Source organism: Castor canadensis, chromosome 8 (assembly GCF_047511655.1).
Source record: "Castor canadensis chromosome 8, mCasCan1.hap1v2, whole genome shotgun sequence".
Classification (NCBI taxonomy): Eukaryota; Metazoa; Chordata; class Mammalia; order Rodentia; family Castoridae; genus Castor; species Castor canadensis.
Genome location: NC_133393.1, coordinates 59689792 through 59706846, shown reverse-complemented (window position 1 = coordinate 59706846; position 17055 = coordinate 59689792). Strand labels below are relative to the sequence as shown.

Genomic DNA, 17055 nt, shown 5'->3' with positions numbered 1-17055 from the left:
GACTTGGTCTTTTCCTTCATTCTCTTGATTTTTTTCATCAGGGCATTCATTTTATCACACTGGATTTGATTCAAAATCTGTATTTTCATCATTATTCAAACCATCATCTCACACCATAATTATGGTAATCGAACTCTTAGCAAATGTGACCAACTCCATTTTTAAGTCCCTCAAATACTCTAAGAAGAAACAAAGTTAAATATATTTTTCCTGATACCCAATATTCTTATTTTTGTTTTTCCTATTTGGAGTACTTTATACATCTTAAATCTTCAAATTCATGTGTTTTATATGAGTTTTGAAAAATTTTCAGCTAACATTCTTTCAAACATTGATATGCTCTTCCATTCTCTCTTTGAAAATCCGATAATATCCAGTTAGCCTCTCAATCTTTTCACATTTCCAATTCTTCTTCTCTCTATTGCTCTCTTTAGCTATGACTTATCTGCTGTTTAAATCTCCCTATTCCATTTTTCCCAGGAGTATCAATTTTATTACAAGATATGTGAAAAACAGAAATGCATTCAGAACCCTCTCTGCTACCCCAGAAACATGAGCAAAAGGACAGAGAAGAGCAGGGTGGGGGAAGTCCCAGGAAAAATTCTCTGAGGCTCCCCTCAGTTGGGCAATGGGGAGCTTGGTGCATCTCTTTTGGATCACCCACCCTCTGCACAAGACACTTTAGAAGGCCCTTGCGGTACTGGTGCCCTCTTGACTGAAGTCCCTGTGGAGAAACCTATGGTGTCCTGTGCTGGACGGTGGCCTCTGGGTAAGGTGTGCTGGGCATACAGCAGCCTACATCTTCTGTCCAGCTCTCTCCACAACTGTTTAAGTCCATATCCCCCATACCATGATGTCAGGATTCACAGAGTCCAGGGTCTCCTGTCTTTCTGTTGGTTTTGTGTCTGTCTCTGCTGTTCACCTTTCATTGGAGCCAGTTTGTTCTTGAATTCTGCACTGGCAGGCAGCAACATATTCTTAGAATACAAGTGGCAATCCTCCTAGTCAATTCCTTCCAGGCTTGGCTCTTGTCACTGGTACAGGCTGCAGATACACCAAGTTGCTGCCCACTGGGAGGGAGTTTTCTTCCGACAACGTACCCTGGGAAGACTTTCTGTTTTCTGTCTCCTCACCACTGTTGCTCATACTGGGGGTACAGGGGATAGCCACGGTACCATGATAGGGGGCTGTGCTGGGAAAGGGGATTCTTTAACTGCAGGCCACTGAAGGGAATGGCAGGCGTGGTGGCTATTCTCCTGTCCTTCTGCCCTGACTGCTTGTCATTCTCAGACAGATGTTCAGAGGGCAAGAAGGTAAAGGGCAAAAGTCAGGCTCGCTGTTTCTGCTCTGGAGCGGAGGAGTGGGGAGAGCGGAGGTGGAAGGATCTGCAGGAGACGGCAAGGCACAGCTCTTGGATGAGAAGCCAATGCGCTAGCATATCGGGTGTTGGACCATAAGCTTTGTGTCTATCACTTCACCGAATTTTCTTTTTAGCAAGGGTTCCCAGATCTCAGGTGGGTCAGAACCCATGTCACACATGATGACCATGATTGTGGGGCTCAGGTGATTGAAGAGTGTCGTGCTAGAATGACTTGGGGAACAATGTGCTCTAGCATGGGCCTCTTCCCAGGGTCAATGGTCAGTAACTGACTGATAATGCTTTGTACTTCTGCAGAAAGGTGAGATGGGAAATCATATGTTTCATTCAGGACCTGCTGCTCCAGCGGCAGTTAGGTGGTAGGTTTAAATGGAGGGGCTTTGTGACCCAGGCTCCAGACATCTAGCTTAGGGCCACAGTATTCTTGGTGCTGAAAGATTTCTGGGGCACAAAATGGAAAAGTGCCAGATTTTGCCTGGCCATGAACCTGGTGCCTAGTCTAAAGTCCTTAATGTTACCTGTGGCATCCAGAAGGATGTTAATTGGCTCCAGCTCTCTTGCACAATGCTCTTCTTCTGCCAGTAGAACATGATGCATGTGATCTGCCTGAATACTCTCCAGGCCTCCTCTCCTGCAGGTGATGGGCCTGTAGCTCTCCTCCATGAGCATGTTCCATCACAGGGCAGACATGTTCCACTGTTCCAATGACCTGGGCCAGCTTCATCACATTTGGGTGATCTAGAGTCATTAAATCCACTTCAGTTGTAATGGAGTGGGATTTCTGCTTTCTCTCTACAGGACTTTCATGGCAACCTAGGTCCCCTGTGAGACAGTGGCTGGTCAGTTTTGAAACAGAGGTAAGGATTCACTTCTCCCTGGGACATTGGGACAGGGGTTAAATATTGTTAGAGCACTGTTAAGTATTGCTCAAGTACTGTTACTGCTAAGTCTATGTTGTAAGCACCCTTTTGAAGGGTGCTTTGGCCCAATAGAAGACCTGTGATTGGTGCAGGCACCCTTCTCCTCTCCTCTTCTGACTATTTAAGCAGGACAGTCAACTCACTTTGTGAGCAGTTGGTAACATAAAGAAAAAAAGAGAAAGAGAAGGAGTGGCAGAGAGAAAACTGTTCTGGCTGTAGGGCATCAGTAAGGCTGACAAACTGAGCTGAGCTGGCTCAGGCAAAACTGACTAGAGTGACAGGGGCAGGCAATGACCAGCAGTAGAGAATATTAGTGGGGAGGGAGAGAGAGAGAGAGAGAGAGAGAGAGAGAGAGAGAGAGAGAGAGAGAGAGAGAGAGAGGTGTTAACACTTAGAGCCTCAGGTCACTTGAGGTACAAAGAGCTGTAACAGTTATGGCCTCAGGCCACGTGAGGTATGGGATTGGTTGGCTGAAGAGAGCCCTTCTGCCACAGTTGTTGTAACAGGCCCCAAAACCCTGTCCTGTTTCCCTAGTTGTTAGGGTTCTTGGACCCTTGGTTTGAGGCTCAAACCCTATGCCATCTCCCTAGCTGTCAAAGGCCCAGGGTTGACTGCCACTTTTCCCTGAAAGTCCAGAATAAACTAGAAGAGGTTCTCTTTGTCTACCTGCAACTTCTTTCTGGGTAGAGCAAAAGAATCCCAGCCAGTTGGCTTGTAACAGTTTCACTGGCTAAAGCCACCCTGGCTGATGGTCCTTAGGATCCTGAAATCCAAGTCAATTATGTCCGAAGATTAAGAACAATAATTCATCCTTTCAACGAAAATGAAAAAAACAACCTGATGCACCATCTACAAGTCTAAACAGATCTGTCCTGTACAGGGTGCAGTGCAAAACTGAATTGGGGCGCTGCAAGCTCTGAGTGCAAGAATAATTCTCATTGTTGATGAAAGTGTTTAAATCTAGTGGAAGAAGAATTTAATAACATTGAACTCTAAAGATGATAAAGGAGATTAAATACACCATAAATACTCTTTTTGAAACAAAACTATATGCTGCTATCAAGAAAAGATACAGCTAGGCACTGGTGGCTAGCTACTCAGGAGGCAGAGATCAGGAGGATCATGGTTTGAAGCCAGCCTGGACAAATAGTTCGTGAGACCCTATCTCAAAAATACTCATCACAAAAAAGTGCTGGAGGAATGGTTCAAGGTGAAGGCCCTGAGTTCAAGCCCCAGTACCGCAATAAATAAATAAAAAACCAAAATGAAAAAAGAAAAGATACAAAATTTGCCAAAAAATGTTTAGAAAGATCTTCTTAAAATTATTGAATAAAAGATGCATTATTTGAAGATAATGGAACCAAAGAAGAATGTTTGCAGTTGGCCTGTAATTACCTCACCAGCCTCAAGACGATTACAGTTATCAGAAGCTTTTTCTAGCAGCTGAATATTTGTGCGAAAATGTATGTATGATTTAAAAATGACACTCTTTAAAGATATCATTTAAAGAATATTAAATATTAATTACTTAATAGTTTTTTACTATTAATTAATGTTTTCACTTCATGTTAGTGACTTTGTTTTTGAACATGAATTTATTTTATTTTTTATTAGTGTACATTAATTGTACAAACAGAATTCTTTGTGATATTCCCATACATGCATATTATATACTTTGATCAAAGTTACCCCTCTACATGAATTTGTTTTTATGAAAATTACTTGCTAGTACTTTATATTAGGTAAGCACTCTACTACTGAACCATACCCCTTAGTACTTTTAGAATGACAATATATATTTAATGTTTACATTTATATAAGAAAATTTTACTGGAGATGATTTTAGTTTACAAATGCCATGTTTTAATGCATTACATTTATGGAATCACTGAAAATTTTCTTTCTTTTTTTGCTGTGTTGGAGATTGAACCTAGAGCCTAACACAAACTAGGCAAGTGCTTTGCCGCTATATGATCAGGTCTTCCCATACATTCTCAAAGTTTCACAAAAGCTTATGGTACATTTGCCTTCACAGGCAAAGCTGGTAGGAATGTTCTTATATTCTCCATTACCTGTTCGCTATGCAGAGCCCACCCCAGCCTTCCTTGTACTCATGGCTGGAGCCTCTCTGGTTTGGTTTCTCTAGAGGAAACCGTGCTACAGAGAAAATCATTGCCTCCTGTGGTGATTCTGGGCTGGGGTTTGAGATAGACTTTCTCTAGACTTTCAGGCAGGCCTTTCTTTCCAGTGCTAACAGGTGTCTTGAGCTCTGAGTTTTCCAGGGTTTGCTTCTCAAAGCTGTAGTTCCTTTTTCTCCCCACATCCCACCATCTACTGGGTTTCCTATTCTCCTAGTTACCTCCTAGTTTGATTCAGGGCTATAAATGATTTAAATTTTGTCAAAAATATATATTGTTTTCATTTTCTATTTCTCTTGACTTGAGATGATTTTTGAGAAGGGATTAGAAATACCTTTGCTCCTGAAACATGGAACTGGATGGCTTTTATAGATTTTTTTTCTTTCTTGCTAGTATTTTTTTCTTTAGACAGCCCAGGCTGGCCTTGACTTTATGATCCTCTTGCTTCAGCCTTCTGGGGTGCTGGGACTGTAGGCATGTACCACCATGCCTTGCTTTTAAAAAAATTAGCATATAATTTGTTTGGGGGATACATTGTAATATTTATATATGTGCTTATAATATATCTTAGTTAAATTCACCCTCTCCATCATTCTCCTTCCCCCTATCCCTTTCTTAAAACAGTTTCAACCTTCTATTTTCATATATGAATACAAAATACACCCACCACATTCACCCTCACTCACCCTTTCCTTATGTGCCTTATGTGCATAAGGAAACCCTTTCCTTATGTTTCCTTATGTACCCTTCCCACTGTTACCCACCACCAGGAAAGAACTATCTTACCTTCCTGTCCTTCATTTTTCTTTGGGGGAGGGGGCAGGACTAGGGTTTGAACACAGTGTATTCTATGGCTTGAGCCATACCTCCAGTCTTCATTTTTTAAAAAGTATATATTGATAGTCCAAGAGGGTTTCACCTTGGTATTTTAGACATGTATAGATTGTGCTTTAATCAGATTTATCCCCCATTACTTACTCTTTCTCTATCGCCATACTCTCCTATTATCAACAGTTTACAGTACATTATGTTATATTCATATATAGGTGGAATGTCTCAATGTTTTTCATTCTTGAACATTTTCTTTCAGTCTCCCATCTCCTGTAGTACCCTCAGACCCACTAATTCAATCTTGTTCTCTCTCTCTATCTATCTATAATCATATATGTGCTTATGTGCACCTTTAACTTACCAATCTAGCTTCCACATATGAGGGAAAAAAATGTGACCGTTGACTTTTTGAGCCTGACTTACTTTGCTTAACATTATGTCCTCCAGTTCCACCCATTTACCTGCAAACAACATAATTTAATTCTTCTTTATGGCTGAATAAAACTCCATGTGTATATATAACACATTTTCTTAATCCATTTATCAGTTGTGGGGCATCTGGGCTGTTTCCAAGGCTTGGTTATTGTGAATAGCGCTGTAATAAACATGGGAGTGCAAGTGACCCTATTGTAGCCTGGAGGACATTCCTTTGGATATATGCCCAGGAGTGGTCTCACTGGATTGTATGGTAGTTCTATTTTTAGTTTTTTGAGTCCTCCATATTGCTTTTCATAGTAGTTGTGCCAAGTTACATTCCCACCAACAATGAAGAAGTGTTCCTTTTCCCCACATCTTCACCAGCGTTTGTTGTTGTTTGTGTTATTGATGATAATCATTTTGGCTGGAGTGAGGTGGAATCTCAATATTGTTTGATTTGCATTTCCTTTATGGACAAGGATGTTGAGCATTTCTTCATGTATTTATTCTGCCTGGCTTTTAAAAAGTAGACTTTAAAGAAGGTGTTGATTTTGTTTTCTGGCCAGCATATACAGAGTGAGCATCTGAGCAGTCTTTCACCACAGGGATTCATAGAATCCCTTTCTATTCAGGACATGTTTCAGTTAAGGCTCTTTGGGAGCAAACAACAGAACTCAACTCTGGTTAACTTAAGCTAGAAAAATCCAAGGACAAGCTGAGCATCCAGGTCCCAGAAAGGGCAGAGACCAGGAAAATCCCAAGGACTCAGTAGCAGAGACTAGCAGGCAATTTCTTCACTGGGCGGTTTTGAAAGGATTACACCCCAGCCCTTCCTGTTCTTTTGACACTTCAACAAGCACCAAATTCTGAGAAGAGAAAATCCGATTGTCCAAATCGGGATCACGTGTTCATTGCTCAAGCATTCTTAGCCAAAAGAAAGGGCAAGGAATGTTGGCAGGCAAAACAAAGCAAATAAATAAATAGATGTCCACGCAGGTGATAATTTTATAGGGTTGGAGAGGTTAATGGAAGCTGGCTTTGCCTTTTTGAGATCTCTCAGGCAAAATTCTCCTTGGGATGTGCCAGTGGTGCTGGCAGGTTCCTTTTTATTACAGTGTGCCTGGCTGGTACAGGCTGCTCACATTAGGAGAAACTAGTGCACTTGCCACCAAAAACTTGCCTGAATTCTCTTAAGTAGGACTCTCTTGAAATCGTTTCCATAGGATATTCAGGGCTGGATTAACAAATCTTTCTAGGAAGAAAGTGCCTTTTTTTTTTTTCTACTCAAGTTTGAATAGTTTCTTTTTAGGAAGAACCCCTGAGATAATCATGCAGTTTTCAGTAGGGAAGAAATTTAGTTCTTTACTTCAGGTTCCTGTGAGGACTCTGGGTCATACAGCTCACATTTTCGGACAGTCAGAGTGATTTATGACCTGTAGCTTCAGGATTCAACTCTTCAGCATTTCAGAGAAGAAAACCGAAGTGTGTTTTCCTAAGTTCTTCTCTTCGCAGATCAAATGGTAATCTTCCTAGCCAAGCACCCATCTAAAATAACATCCATATTTCAGTTTTAGGGGCAAACCAGAATCAAAAGCTTATGTATTGTCAGGACAATTAAATCAAGACTCTGGCACCACACAAAGAGATTTCCCAGAAATCTTATGCCTAAAGAAGACTTATGTCAAACAGATAGAACAGTTTCAAATTTCTCAAGAAAAGGAAAATTACAGTAATATTTATAAGAGGAATCAGTCAGTATTAATTCAATGTTTTCCTAAAGTCACCAGTTCTCAGACTTCACCATGAGAGTGCTTTTGAATAAATAATGTGGAGTTAGTGTGAATTTTTGGTATTTGGAAAATTTATTAGCAAAATTAACCTCAGGAACATTGCCCTCTTCTGGAAGTCCTTTTAAGTAATTTTTCTGCAGTGATGTATAATAACACAGTGTGAATTTAGTAAGCAACCTAAATGCTCTGAATCTCATCAGTGAAATGCCTGTGCTTCAGTCCTTGTAATACAAATGGAAGTATCACATTTGAAATGCTGCCCAAGTTAGGGCCTGACAATTGTAATGCACGCAGACTACTGCCCGCCTAGCCTTGGCATTTCGCAAGTTACTGTGAAACATTATTTTGCTTAAGCAATCTGCAGTACCGTACTCATTTTCTAGAAGAGGAAGCCAAGCATGCAAGGGAATATGAAAGACAAGTGTTTGGTCTAAGAAAGGACTGAATGAAGCAGGCATTAAAATGACTTCAGTTTGTTGTTCTCACTGGATATGAAACAGGGCCCTAGGTCCCTCTTCTAAGAAGGCAGAAATTGCTTAAAATAATATGGTTCAAAGTGGGAGGCTGTGGATTCATGGCTGGGGAGAGACTATTCAGTCAGCAAAATGTAAGTCTTAATTATAACCAAAGTAGGAAGTGATTTTTTTCTTGCTGGACTTTGAAAAGATAATGGCTCTGAGAGTGTGTTTGGTCACTCTTGTCAGGTAAGTGGTCTAAAAGAAGGGATAAATTAACTTCAGTTACAACCAGCTGAACATAGTACCTTGTCTTGCTGAGGTGTAAGAGATTATCAAGGAATTTGTCCTATTCTGGTAGTGGTCTCAAGAATTGCATGATGTTAAGATGAAATCTGACAACTCTTGGATAAAAATTCAACTGAATTTACACCTCCAAATTTTCATGTTTTTATGTGTAACATGCTGCAGTTCACTTCACTGAACACTTCTTAAGCACTTCTATTTTTAAAATTAGCATTAATATCAATGCTTTTAGAATATTTATTATAACGGGTTTCTTGTGAAACATAGCACTCAGGTCATTAATCCCTTTAAAGTATAATGTAATGCAATGCTTTATGACAGGAAGTGAGCAAGATAATAAAATCCTTTATTGCTTAAAACCACACTTAATATTTTTATGGCCCAGTTGGCCTGACAAAATATTCTCTGTGAGTCACTGCTTCAAAGTGAGGTCCTGGGGACTTATTAAAGACGTAAGAGCAGCCTCGTGCCCATTGTAGAAGGTCCCAGAAACTTGAATTGCTCAAGCAAGGTCTTTCAAGTACATGCCTTTCAAGAAATATAACAGAGAGATGCTGCAAAATGTCCTTGTGTGTCCCATGATCTAGGAAGCCATGTGACCAGGTGCATTTATTTTTAACCTTTCAATCGTACTTTTGACTGCTTAGTGTTTATGTATTCCACCCACTAAAGAGATCACCAAAACTTGCATGATCCTAACTATTTGTTTGGAGTTTAAATAATTCTGCTAAGTTTGTTAAGGATGAAGTTCTAACTTGACCTATTTACAAACTATGAGTTGAGAGGAGAAACAATTGACAAGTGAACCAGCCATTGCCTTAGTCATTGGACAAAAGCCAGGATAGCCTTAGCTCCTCTTTTAACCAAAATAAGAGCAAAGAGTGGAATATAGGAATTGTATATAGGACTTTCTAACTTTACAGCCACTGTCATAACAAAAATTTAGATGGTCTCTTCTCTGATAAGCTCCAAGTGTTTGAAATTTCTTACCTTCCTTTGATACCCTTATTAATGTCTCCAATTCTATTTAAGTCACCTAAGTCTTATGATTTGTTATTTGAAACTCATTTCCCCTTCTCTTTAGATTCCAAAGGGCATTCACACATCACTTAAAAATTATTTATTGAACATTTTCCATGCCCCAGACACTATTCTGACTCAGCAGGGAACATTGAGACCAGTCCAGGTTTGCCTCAAGCTCATGATTCTCCTTCATCAGCCTCCTGAATTCTGGGATTACAGGTGTGTACCATTGCACCTGTGGAATAAAACCATTTTGAAAATGAGAATTGGATCTGTTTTCAAGTAGACTTCCCTGGATTCATTCATTCATACAGTAAGCATTTAAGATTAAACATTAATATGTAAAAATGTTAACACTGTATAAAAATACAAGGAGAAAGAAATCTAGCTCATATTCTCACACCTAGAATTGACCACATTAACATGTTGCCTTCCAGTCTTGCAAGTACTTATTGTGGAATTCTAGAAACAACTCTAAACCTAACAATAATTGCTAACCCTGTTCAGGAGGGTTAACTCAATAATACCCTCAGTAGGTGTTTCATTATATTCATTTACTAAGAAGAAGAGCAATGGTTTTTATGGAATTTTCTCCAAATGCTTTTTTTCAAAGCACAGCTGAATGACTTGCTGTAGCACTTGTTGCAAGGTCCTCTAACCTCTGGCTCCCACTTGAGGGTCCTCACCACATGGCCACAAAGCTTGTCTGTGTACCTGTGAGCATAACCCTGCAAAGGCTCTTCTGTTATCTACAAAATATTTGAGTGTGGGTTTGGCGGTTGGGCTTTACTGAACTCAAAGGCTCTTGTGAACTCAGACTTGACCACAGATGATTAAAAACATACACATACTCTTCTCTCTCTGCCTGTAAAACACACACACACACACACACACACACACACACACACACACACACCATTGGCTAAAATAATTAAAAATGTTTAAATTGAATCATTCTTGACAGTGAGTGCCCCTGGGGCAGGGGCAGCAAGTTACATTGGGAACTGCCCCAATTTCTTCTCAAGTCATGTGACCATGGGCTGTGAGGAATTTCTCAGCAAGCCTCTCCCTGCTTTGGATCCTCTGGTAGCCTTATTCGGTTCTGATAAGTGACACAGATGGAGAGGATTTTGGTTCTTCTCATGCTTCTTTCAAGGAAAGGAATTTTTCTAACTCAGTTGTGGCTGTGGTGGGCTGTTAAGATGGGCAGATTAATTCCAGGTGCAGCATGGAGCTTGCCTTCCCTCCTCAGCCCCAAACCAAGAATAGGACAGGGCAGGTTTGGCTTGCTCCTCCCCTACCCAAGCAAAGGCTGCTTGGAGAGCGGTGGGCTGAAGGCAGTGACAGCCCTGATCTGAAATCCTTGTTTGATTCCAGGCCAAGTGTTCCAAACAGCAGGCCTTTCAAAGCTGGGAAAACCCCAGCTTGACATGCTGGACATGCCACACAACCACATATGGCTCTGTTAGTGTCAACAGAACTGATAACCAAATTGGGTTTGTTGGCTTCCAGTCCTGACCAGCCTTGCCAGCCTGCTACCCTCCAAGTCCCAATTAACACAGGTGATGCCATAACCAGAAGGCAGAAGCTGAGGGTTTGTTTACCACATAGTTAACAGGCAAATACAACTTAATCACAAGGAAAACAGCTTTTATGAGAATCATGTTGAAGTCCTTCTACAGCCCTATTAAACCATCCAGAAAGCCAAAAATTACAGTTCTCTTGGGTTTTGTTCCTGCTGGAGAAGAGGTCAGTAGGGACAGGTGGAGAGGCCTATGGACTTGGTTTTTGGTCACTTCTAGATGCTAGGCTAATTGAACATCTTGAGGACCTCTCCAGTTGATCACTACATGTGATTCTTCTTGGGGTGCAGGTGACTTTGGAGAGAACCACATGGTTGGGAAGGAATCTATCTAAGCAGAGCCCACTGAGCACCAGGCAATTTGTATATACCATCATTCCATTTTCCAGCATGGAAGACCCTGTGTACACCCTTTTATATAGGAGAAAACCAAGGCTGGGCAAAGTTGAGTAACTTTTGAAGATTACACGGTTTAAGAATAAAACTCAGATTTCAACCCAGATCAAATGGACTTCTATATCTATTTCTTTCTACTCCATCTCTTCTGTCAAGAGATCTGGATTCTAGCTTTGCATACCATGGTTCTTAGTCATGAGTAAATCCATGCAAGCTTAGACTCACTTTATCAGCAAAATGTGAGTTAGTGAATCAAATTTGATGATATAAGCTTGTAAAGTATTATGCCAAGCTCATTGGTATTACTTGTGCTGATCTTTAGTGCAAGACGTAGCTGAGCATGGTGGTACACTCTTGTGATTCCAGCACTCATGAGGTTGAGTCAGGAGGACAATGAGTTTGAGACTAGCCTGGGATACATAGCAAGACCCTCCTAGACACTTGCTTTTCTCTATTACTATCCATACCCTTCATACTCAATTCCTCATTTCCTATTCATTTTTTAAAGGTCAGAAAAAACCCTCTGGAATTACTCTTTCATTATTCTCATGTCTCCTCATTACTACTCATTTTCTTTAGCTGTTAGGTCCTGGCATGTTGCAAGGACAAAATGCTTAGACTCAGGAGAATGTCAGATACCAACACAGTAAGGTATTTTTCTAAATTCTATCAGCCTAAGTCTACAGGATAAGTGTGGGTAAGGATTCTTTTTTTAAAAATTTTATTTATTTTTTACTATTCATATGTGCATACAATGCTTGGGTCATTTCTCCCTCCTGCCCCCACCCCCTCCCTTACCACCCACTCCGCCCCCTCTCTCCCCCCCACCCCCTCGATACCCGGCCGAAACTATTTTGCCCTTATCTCTAATTTTGTTGAAGAGAGAGTATAAACAATAATAGGAAGGAACAAGGGCTTTTGCTAGTTGAGATAAGGATAGCTACACAGGGCATTGACTCACATTGATTTCCTGTGCGTGGGTGTTACCTTCTAGGTTAATTCTTTTTGATCTAACCTTTTCTCTAGTTCCTGGTCCCCTTCTCCTATTGGCCTCAGTTGCTTTTAAGGTATCTGCTTTAGTTTCTCTGCATTGAGGGCAACAAATGCTAGCTAATTTTTTAGGTGTCTTAACTATCCTCACCCCTCCCTTGTGTGCTCTCGCTTTTATCATGTGCTCAAAGTCCAGTCCCCTTGTTGTGTTTGCCCTTGATCTAATGTCCACATATGAGGGAGAACATACGATTTTTGGTCTTTTGGGTCAGGCTAACCTCACTCAGAATGATGTTCTCCAATTCCATCCATTTACCAGCGAATGATAACATTTCGTTCTTCTTCATGGCTGCATAAAATTCCATTGTGTATAGATACCACATTTTCTTAATCCATTCGTCAGTGGTGGGGCATCTTGGCTGTTTCCATAACTTGGCTATTGTGAATAGTGCTGCAATAAACATGGGTGTGCAGGTGCCGCTGGAGTAACCTGTGTCACAGTCTTTTGGGTATATCCCCAAGAGTGGTATTGCTGGATCAAATGGTAGATCAATGTTTAGCTTTTTAAGTAGCCTCCAAATTTTTTTCCAGAGTGGTTGTACTAGTTTACATTCCCACCAACAGTGTAAGAGGGTTCCTTTTTCCCTGCATCCTCGCCAACACCTGTTGTTGGTGGTGTTGCTAATGATGGCTATTCTAACAGGGGTGAGGTAGAATGTTAGTGTGGTTTTAATTTGCATTTCCTTTATTGCTAGAGATGGTGAGCATTTTTTCATGTGTTTTCTGGCCATTTGAATTTCTTCTTTTGAGAAAGTTCTGTTTAGTTCACTTGCCCATTTCTTTATTGGTTCATTAGTTTTGGGAGAATTTAGTTTTTTGAGTTCCCTATATATTCTGGTTATCAGTCCTTTGTCTAATGTGTAGCTGGCAAATATTTTCTCCCACTCTGTGGGTGGTCTCTTCAGTTTAGAGGCCATTTCTTTTGTTGAGCAGAAGCTTTTTAGTTTTATGAAGTCCCATTTATCTATGCTATCTCTTATTGCTGAGCTGCAACTATACCTACTAATTCCAGAGTATTTCCTACTCTTTCCTTTACCAACTTTAGAGTTTGTGGTCTGATATTAAGATCCTTGATCCATTTTGAATTAATATTGGTATAGAGTAATATACATGGATCTAGTTTCAGTTTTTTGCAGACTGCTAACCAGTTTTCCCAGCAGTTTTTGTTGAAGAGGCTGCTATTTCTCCATTGTATATTTTTAGTTCCTTTGTCAAAGACACGTTGGCTATAGTTGTGTGACTTCATATCTGGGTCCTCTATTCTGTTCCACTGGTCTTCATGTCTGTTTTTGTGCCAGTACCATGCTGTTTTTATTGTTATTGCTTTGTAATATAGTTTGAAGTCAGGTATCGTGATACCTCCAGCATTGTTCTTTTGACCGAGTATTGCCTTGGCTATTCGTGGCCTCTTATGTTTCCATACAAATTTAACGGTAGATTTTTTCAATCTCTTTAATGAATGTCATTAGAATTTTGATGGGAATTGCATTAAACATGTAGATTACTTTTGGAAGTATAGACATTTTTACTATGTTGATTCTACCAATCCATGAGCATGGGAGATCTCTTGTGTGGGTAAGGATTCTGAAGGGCTAAACTAAGAAGAGAAGAGTATTATTTTAAATCAACCTAAATGTCTTAAGATGGTGAGAACATTGAGATCAGCTTGCTATCTTGAACTGCTAGGTGATTGTTCAGATGTGTGACTAAGACTTTGAACAATTTTTGATAAAATGGTGATGTCATAAATTACTTGATGTAGTACAGTGCAAGGAACCCTAAGACATCTAGAGTATTGGAGTGGATGTATCATGTACCTTTCTTCTCTCTTCTCATAAGAAACACCAGAAAATGCTTCCCTCACTGGGTCCTTGTGAACACATCATTATATTTAATTTTAAAGGTGCTTTGGTGAATATTTTCTATAGGCTAAGAATAAGAATGGGAGATTCCATATTTAACATGATCTCCTGTGCTTTGTCAATAATGGGAGGATCTTAGCATGTCAGAGGCCAAGGAAAGTCACTTACATCACAGCAGACATGGTCACTCAATATCCCTCAGAATGACTACTGGATTGGATGATCTCTAAGCCAAAGGTAGATGGACAATCCACTGATATTTTGTTAGACTCCTGTAACAGGAAAACTCTACATCGTATAAGTAGATTGGGTTCATTCTGCCTCTCCCAAATCCCAGACCTGGGTCAATTCATGGACCCAGAATTCCTGTAGTAAAGAGGATCTTGGTGATCTTCAAGATGGATATTAAAAAGAAAAGAAGTGCAGACTGTGAATCTTTCTACTATTTCTCCTTAAAGGAAACTTTGACCTCTTATTGGGTACTATAGCTTGGATTTAAATGTCCTCCAAAAGTATGCATTTTGAAGGTTTGGTCCCCAGTACAGCAGTGTCCAGAGGTAGGGCAAGGTGATTGGGCTGTTGGGCTGTAATCTCAGCAATGGGTTAATCCATTGATGGATTCATAGTTTAATGGGAGGAGATGGGACCTAGTTGAAAGTAGTTCACTGTGGGGTGGATCCTTGAATGGTATATATTGTCCCAAGCCCCTTTCCCTCTCTGTCTTTGCTTCTTGGCCACCACTAGGTGATCAGCTTCCTCTGCCACAAATCCCACTGCCATGATGTTCTGCTTCACCTCAGGCCCAAAGCAATGGAGCCAACTGAAGAGGGACTGAAACCTGTGAAACTAGGAGCCAAAATGAACCTTTCCTATTTTAATATTTTGTCACAGTAATGGAAGGATGACTAACACACTGAGTAATTGTGGATCCGGGAAAGTGTTTATACCCAGATTCTTTGACATTGTTGGGCATTGACTTTGAGTTAACACCAATTTATGTGACCTGTGATTCCATTGTGCGGGACTTGTTAGAGTGAAATCTTTATTTGGTCCCACTATGTAGACCAGGTTGGCCTTTAACTTTTGATCTTCCTGCCTCTTGAGTTCTGGGATTATAGGTATGAGTCACCATGCATGGCCAGAGTGAAATCTGGAGTTAGAGCTGAATATACCTAATGTTAGGTCCAGTTGGATCCTAAATCACTCTCAAATTATTTTCCTAGGTCATGAAGAAATCATTGAAGTAAACATTCCTAATATCAGAATTTATGATATGAAGGCAGAGGTAAATAGTAAACCAAAAGTAAAATAGTAATAGTTAATAGTTGGTCAAAAGGAAAACTGCACCTAGGAGGAAATTGAACAATGTTAGATCTCTTCTTCAAGCCTGTCTGGCTTGTGCAACATCTGAATATGTTTTGAAGAAAGACAGAAGAGTATTGAAAAGTTATGAAGGTGTTGCCTTCAAACTTATGTTTGTTGTTATTGATGATGTCTCTTGTCAGGATAGCACAGTCCTTGGTACTTGTTATCCACTTATTAAGTTGTGCAGTACTTCCTTCTTAATTCTAATAAGCAGACAACTTTCCTCTGGTTGCCTCACAGTTTCATCAACTATGGTTCAGTGGCATGATTTTTTTTCTCTGGCTACAAGTTTATTTAACACAAAATAATTCCCTCCAACTTTATTGAGGTGGCTGACCATGTCCACAACCAAATCTGCCTCTAAACTGGAATTCAGTTGCTGACCCAGCCCCAGCCTCAGTTTTCTTGCCAGCACCAGGGTGCACAGCACTCCGTCTGTAGGTGTCTCTGTGGGCTTCCTGTCTTGTGAGTCTTGCAGATTGCTCACCGTCAGACATTTGGTCTGAGGCCTGCCAGTCTCGGGATGGCTACAGTGCAGGGTGGCAGGCATGATCTTGGCAGGTAGGTGAAGGTAATTATGGAGATACTGGCTATCCTCATTAGTAAGGTAAAAATAAAAATGTCTTTGGGCAAACTGTTCCTTCAAGTAGCCTCAAGACTTGAAAGACCACATGGCCTTCACGACATGAAGGTTGGACATATGCTTGTCTGCCAGGTCTGGGCGCTTGGGCATGTGGACACCCTTCTTGGCTACCATCACTCCCTTCTTAAAAAAGAGTTTAGAAATGACAATCCAGTTTTTCTTGGGCATTAACATCTACATTAACATTATTTTCAGGGTCTGAGGCTGAGTCTGGAAAGCCAGTGGCATGAGTTAGTTGTTAGGATCTTAAGCATCTCACCATCCTTCAGTATCTCCTGGTCCACACATTGGTTACCATCAGAGCATCCTGAAGAGTAGGACAATTTAGCTTCTGTTGCAGGGTGAGAGATAACACACATAACTCAAGGACTGCCACTCAGTGTCATTTCTGCAGAGCAGTCATCAGCATGCATGTTGATTCCACCAAAGTGAAGCCCAAGTGGGTATACTTTAAGTCGGAGGTACAAGACATGGAGACCTCTCTGGATTTGAGAGAAAGCATGCACTGCATTTGGGTATGTGGCTTGTGATTACTTGTCAGTACTCCAGAAGGCCAATGGCTATGAATGTAGCATAGAACAAGGATGGCTTTCCATGTAGGCCATGATGGCTTTTCTCCTAACGGACATCTGATTATTAGATGCTGAAATAGAACCTGTGGTAAACCTTGTGACAAGGACCCAAGAATTTGGAAAAAGTTGAGCTTTCTTTAGCAAGTAATTTTGCTTTGAGAAATAGCTTTAGGCCAGCTCTGGTGTTCCAAACAAGGGTCAGTATGTTACCTTGTGGTCTGAGCTGCCTTTTATGAACCAATTTATCAGAAGTATCTGAAAGCATTCCATTATTACACAAAGACTATATACGCAGGAATAGGTTTGCGCAGGTCCTGAACATACAAG

At 40.6% G+C, this 17055-nt stretch overlaps 1 pseudogene; it reads right to left on the bottom strand.

Annotated features, from left to right (window-relative positions):
* Positions 1–15833: 15833 nt before the first annotated feature.
* Positions 15834–16330, bottom strand: LOC109674266 (small ribosomal subunit protein eS10-like; annotated as a pseudogene).
* Positions 16331–17055: the final 725 nt, after the last annotated feature.